This window comes from Tinamus guttatus, unplaced genomic scaffold, assembly GCF_059628265.1.
Source record: "Tinamus guttatus ecotype Peru unplaced genomic scaffold, ASM5962826v1 Tinamus_guttatus_pri_ptg000240l, whole genome shotgun sequence".
NCBI lineage: Eukaryota > Metazoa > Chordata > Aves > Tinamiformes > Tinamidae > Tinamus > Tinamus guttatus.
This window is the reverse complement of record NW_028288774.1, coordinates 537,141-543,140: the sequence shown is the minus strand read 5'-3', so window position 1 is coordinate 543,140 and position 6,000 is coordinate 537,141. Positions and strand designations below refer to the sequence as shown.

At 54.1% G+C, this 6,000-nt stretch overlaps 1 protein-coding gene across 1 annotated transcript in view; it reads left to right on the top strand.

The window, feature by feature from the left end:
- Positions 1-253: 253 nt before the first annotated feature.
- PRDM11 (PR/SET domain 11) overlaps positions 254-6,000 on the top strand; it is a 42,836-nt gene continuing 37,089 nt past the window's right edge. The window contains exon 1 of the mRNA XM_088525702.1: positions 254-285. The gene's annotated coding sequence lies outside the window, so the exon portion shown is untranslated. The remainder of the gene's footprint in view (positions 286-6,000) is intronic.

Genomic DNA, 6,000 nt, shown 5'->3' with positions numbered 1-6,000 from the left:
TCCGCCGGTTCGGGGGGTCCCCGGGCTCGGCCCCCGAACGCCCCTCTCTTCCGTTCTCCATGTCATTTCCTGTGCTAATAAGATGGTGGTCACGGCCGGGAGGGAGGGAGCCGCCGCCGCCTCCGCGGAGCCCGGCCCGGCCCCGGCTCCCCTCCGCGCCTGGCACTAGCGCGCCGGGCCGGGCGGGCGGGCGGCGAGGCAGCGCGCAGCGAGACGCGGCGCCCCGCGCCCCGCCGAGCCGGCGCCCCGACGCCCCGGCGGGCGCCCCGCGCCCGCAGCGCCGAGGTGAGTCAGCCCCTTCGGTAGCCAAGGTGGCCACGAAAATGGCTGCGGAGCGCGGGAGGGGGGAGCGGCGGCGGGAGGGGGGAGCGGGGCGGCGGCAGGACCCGCCCCGGGGGAGGGGGGCAGCCGGGTCGCGACAGCGGCGAGGGGCGCGGGCGGCGGCGCGGGGACCGGGCAGGTGGGCGCCCCCTCCCCTCCGCGCCGTCCCCTTCCCGCCCCCGGGCGCCCGCGCGGGCTCGGCTCCCCGCAGCGGCCGCCGCCGCCGCCGCGCCCGCCCTTCCTCCCGCGGCGGCCCCAGAGCGACGCGCCCGCGGGCCAATGGGCGGCCGCGGCGGGCGGCGCGCGCCGCGCTGGAACGCGGCGGGGCGGGGCCGCGGGGGGCCGCGCGGGCGGGGGGGCTGCGCCGCGGCGAGGGGCGCGGGCCGGGGGGGCCGCCCCCGCCGCCGGGACGGAGCCCGCGGGGCCGAGCGGCCCCCGCAGCCGTCATCCTCGTGAGGATGAGGAGGAGCTGGAACAACTTTTTCGCCCCGCAGCCCGCTGTTTCGGCGCGGGGGAAGCGGGGCGGGCCGAGGCGCTGCGTGCGGGGCCGGCGGCGCTCTGCAGCCCGTGTTGTCAAGCGGGCGCAGCGCGCAGGCAGCGGCGGCCCCGGTGCGGGGGAGCTGCCCGCGTTCACCTTGGCGGCGGAGCTGCCCTCGCTGGAGCGCGGCCGGCGCCGCTCCCGCGGGGACCCCTCGCGTGGCGGCAGGGAGGGCTGCGCGCCCCTCGCGGAGCCGCCGCCGGCTCCCCAGCACCAACCCGGGTGCCCGTGTTTACAGTCAATACCGAGAGGGCTTTTTCTCCCGCCTGTTTCTTGGTTCCTTCGCATGGTCATATGGAAAAGTTGCTGCTGCATTGCTTAGCTGGGATAGTTTATTCACTCGTGTGAAAAGCTTCACCTGGTCTGAGCCAAATGCGTATTTTTGGCATTGTTCCCTCTATTTTTAGTTATTAAATCTGCTTGACTTTCTCTGCAAATGCTGCAGAAGAGCATGATTTTTGTTTTTCAAGCTGTGAGGAAACCAGTTCATTTACCTCCTGGAATATTGCAGCTACATCTGTCCTGCTGCAGGTCCTTGGCTTGCTGAATTTGGGAAGCCTCAATTTTGCCTCTGAGCAAAACCATTTGTTGGCCCAGTGTTGATTCCTCTTTTATTTTCTTGTAATTAATGGCTCCTGTTAACCGAAGAACATTTAAAAAAAAATACCGACTTGATTGTAGGAAAGAATTACTCCTCAGCGCTGCAGGAGTGGGCAGTGTCTTATTCCAGGTGCCGAGTACTAAATAGCAAAGGAGTCCCAGCCCCAAGTTTGCAGCAGTCCCACAGATCAGGTCCTGGCATTTGGTTTTGGCTAGTGGAACACGAGGTTGCTGCTTGGGCTGGGCTTCGCATGCCCTAAATTTCTCCTTGTGCAATGACAAACATTATAAGCAATGAAAGTGGAAAGGGAAATGACTCTCTAAACTTTCTAATACATTGTGTATAAAGGGCACAATAGAAATGCACCCCTGATCTGCGTGGTACTTTTTTTTTTGCTTTCAAGTGCAGATTATAATTGGAAGCACAAGTATGGGTATGATGCACGTTTGCATCTTGGGCAGGCTGCTTCCACCCAAGCGCCCTCACGCGTGGTGCGGTGTCTAGCACAGGGCTGGAGGCACCGGGGCTCTCGGGTCGGTCGTGTGCGGCCTGCTCGGTGTCGGGGTGCGCGTGTGAGCGTGGCGGCAAAGGAAACGCTGGTTATCTGGAATCGCCCTGCAGGGAGGATTTGAGCTAGTGGCAGGAGATACTGAAGGTCGCTCCAAGTCTTGGTTAGATGCTGAGTTGTGCAATCCCGCAGCATCACTGCCCTGGATTAGCAAGGCCGAGGAAAGCCCGTGTTCCCTCTTGTCTGTGAAGCCTTTCAGAAGTTACTGCTGCTTCTGGCCCTCTGAGGTTTGAGGGAGGGCTTGTGGCTCCTAGGGGCCAGGACCGGGTGGGATTGCGGGCCCGCTGCTCTTCTAGCGTCTCTGGGGAGCGTGCGTCGAGCACGGGGCCTTCTGGGGCATTTTGTAGGAAGGTTTCTCATGGTGAGCCTTACTAGTGCTGGTGGTAATCACTTGTTTTTATTGACACTTTAATTATTGTGAGGGTCATATCTACTTTTAAAAATACGTGGATTTCAGACAAGTCATTCTTTGTACTTATTATTTAATGTACTAGGGCAAATTTGTATTGCCCGCAAGAAAGTGATGGAGCTGCTCAAAATGATCAGCCGAGGGGAGACGGATGCAGCCCGGGCGGCCAGCGCTGAAAGCCAGAGCTGGAGCAGGAGGGCTCCTGCGCGGCAGGCCGGCCTTGCAAACCAGGGGAGGGTTCAGCCCTGAGTCAAGAATTGTCATAAAGTGTCTGTAGTGAGGAGAAAAACAACACCCTTAGGCGAGAGAGGTCCTTGCCCTCATGAAGAGGCATAAGCGCTTTTGATTTTTTCTTTTGTAATTTCGGTCTTGGGATGGTTAATTCACAAGTACACTTGCGTTTTTTGAAGTCTTCCCTCTTCCATCTATGCAAGAAAAGCCAGTGCTTTTATGTGTTTTTTTTATTCTTAACATTTCTAGCAGCCGTGGTATCTCAAAGTAGCATATTTAAAACTTCTTGGTGATCTGGCGTCGTTGCGTGTGTGAATATTTTCATGGAGAAGCTAAATACCGTCCCAAAGACAAAATCATTTTCTTACAGTTGACATGCTGCAGACTAAACTGAGGAACCTCCAGAATGAGTTTTTTTTAAAAAAAAAAAAAAAAAAAAAAAAGAAAAGAAAAAAAGTTGGTAAAACTTGATCTGAAGATACAAGACCAGGTAGTCTTAAGATGTGATGATTCTTGTCCCCAGTGGCTTGAGCACAGAGGGAAACTTGTGATGCCTACTCAGTATTGAGAATACGTGTATCCAAGACCTGTGAACACCTGGTTTTCCTAAGAAAGCAAAAGCAAGTAAAAAATGCTTTTATTCCTGAGATTTCATTGTAGCCTTCCAGCAGCTGAAGAAATCAAGAGTCATTTGGATTCTTTCTGATCCTCTCCGAAGTAGATTTGACCTATTCTTGTATCGCAGCGTTAGGTTCTCTTATCACAGTTCTCGCCTGCTCACGGTTTCTTCTAATGCCGGGGCAAAGAGTTTCTCAAGGCTCAGGTACATCCATTAAAGAGGGAGTCAGCACGTTCAAGGCTATCACTGGGCACATGGCAGAATATCTGAAGGCTGTATCTTTGCTGTCCTGGCTTTGTCCCTGCACTTTACAGACTCATAGCAAGAGGATGTGTGCATGCCAGTGCTTCCAGTCTGATGAGAGGGAAAGCAGAGGAATGACAGGATGCGTAATTGTCTAAGAGGATGTAAGCAAGAGCCAGGAATAAGATCCTCATCTCCTTAATCTAGGAGATGAGCTTCCTTGGTTTGGGGCGCTAGCTTTCCTGCACTTGCTTCTCTGCCGTCACGTGTATATTTGTGGCAAATTCATCACAAACACTTTTATACTGCGCTTTCTGCCTGAACCACTGTTGGTCAGAGTGAAGTTCCTTGGACCAAAAACTCTCGTGCAGCTGCAGACTGTTTTGATGTCATCTTTTGCACGGATCTTGTCTTCAGAAGTAGTGAAATTAAACACATCTTCACGCTCATTTTGTATCTTCCATTCTTCACATGACATCTTTCCTGCTACTGAGGGTTTTTAAATTGGAGAAAAATAAAGCCTGTAGAATGGTCTTTTTAAATTAGATAGTGAAATGTCTAGACTCCTCTGCTAGTTGGCTGTGAAGATGAATTCCAGTAGCAGGACACACTGCCTGCATTAAAAACAGGAATGTCAAAGTGAGAAACAGGTTTGCATCGCCCTGGTTGGCATCTTCAGAAAGAGAGTGAGAGAAAAGTGCTTCAGAAAGGGAGCAAGGTCAGACAAAGAGCTGGAGAAAACAACAGTTCCCTGTCTTCATGGGGAGGTGAGAGCAGCAAGGTGGATGGAGGAGCAACTGGGGTGGGGGGAAAGAGGAGCATCCCATGTTACAGAGGTTTTTCTTTAAAGTGCCTGCCTCATGATAGGCACTACATTAATAATAGAGAAGATTGGGAAGATGAGAGGACGGGGGACAAAAAGGCAGTGATCATGGGGACCACTGTAAATTTTGACTTGCCAACTGAAACTACTTTTACCATGCGGGTTTGTACGGGTCTGGTCACTGCATCTGCATGTAGGTTCCTGACTCTTGCTAGTCAGTGAAGGCAGTACGAATCCTGACGTTTTTCCTCTCTCCATCCCAAACTGCATATAATTGCAAGAGCCTACATGCTTCTGCTGAGACAGTCAAGCAATTCGAAATAGTGACGCTTCAACCTTTGCCATTGGGCTTCCTGCTCGATGCTTCCTTTGTACCAACGGGACAGTTCCCATCCCCGAGAGCGGCTGTCCAGGGGCCTCCCCTGTGCACAGTGTGGGGTGGCAGCAGTCCAGCACTGCATACTTGCAGCACTTTCTTTGCAGTCAGAAGGTAAAAACATTATACATAAAATTTAAGTTTGAAGCTGGAATCTGCAGAAACTGGCAGGCCCCGGAGGGAGGAGGTAATGCATACTGCAGAGCGCGGGTTGCGTGCAGTCCTGGGTCACAAGCAGCCATCAATAAGGGGCCCACCAGAAGGGTATCTTAAGTGAAGTCGTCCAGTTTGGACACACGCGGAACAAATGGGTTAGTTTGCCCCCTTTTCTGCTCTTTTGCTCGTGCCTTTTTTTTTTTTTTCCTCCAATGTTTAACTTTGAGCGATTTACCCAGCATATCTGTAGCTTCTGTTACTAGGCAAAGCATGGCATGTCCCACCCGGTACTTATTTGCAGTTTCCATTTCTGCAGTGTCACTGACAAACGCACTTTAGGCGTTTGTCTGCCTAATAAGAACATACTGGAAATTAAATTTAAGCTGGTGCAATGTTCGCATGAAGAATGGATGTCTTACCTTTCAAAACCTTATAAAAGACTTAGATGCCTGGGACTGAGACTGTCAGCCTGAGGGGGAGCAGGGATTTCCCAGGTTAGGCACCTCTGCTGTGGACACCTTGTCTCCTGTTTCACCCGCTGTCGGTACCAGACAGATGTGCTGCAGATGAGTTGTGTTCCTGATCTCATGGGGGCCCTGAGACAGGAGCCCGCGGCTGGCAGAGGCGGAGGGACCGTGTTTTGGAGGTGGGTGGCAGTGCTGAAGCCAAGCGTCTGTGGTCCTGTGTGTCCGTGCTGGACAGGCGCTTGGAGCAGCCTAGCAAGCTGCACTGCTGCGGTGAGGGGCTCTGTGCTCCCCGTGACAGCTCGAGTGTGGGCTCGGGGGTGCTGCACGAGCACACGGCGGTGAGAGTGCGCGGGAGGCGGCGTGGAAGGTTGTCCTATGGCATGGCTTAGAATTGCTTTAATTAACTCCTGCTGAGAGCCAGAGGAGTTGCTGCATTTAGCGCTGCCATGCAGCCAGGGAGCCCATCCCTGTTGCTTCCCTCCCCGATCCCTGAACCAGGGCATGAGTGCACATTTGGGAATGCTAGTTCCGTGTTTCTGCCTTGCAGAGCGTTGCAGACTTGGGCTGGCTCCCAGTGGCCACAGTTCAGCATGCAGCATAGTGAAGGTCACTAACTGGAGCTGGTATTGGTCAGGGACATCAGCTCTT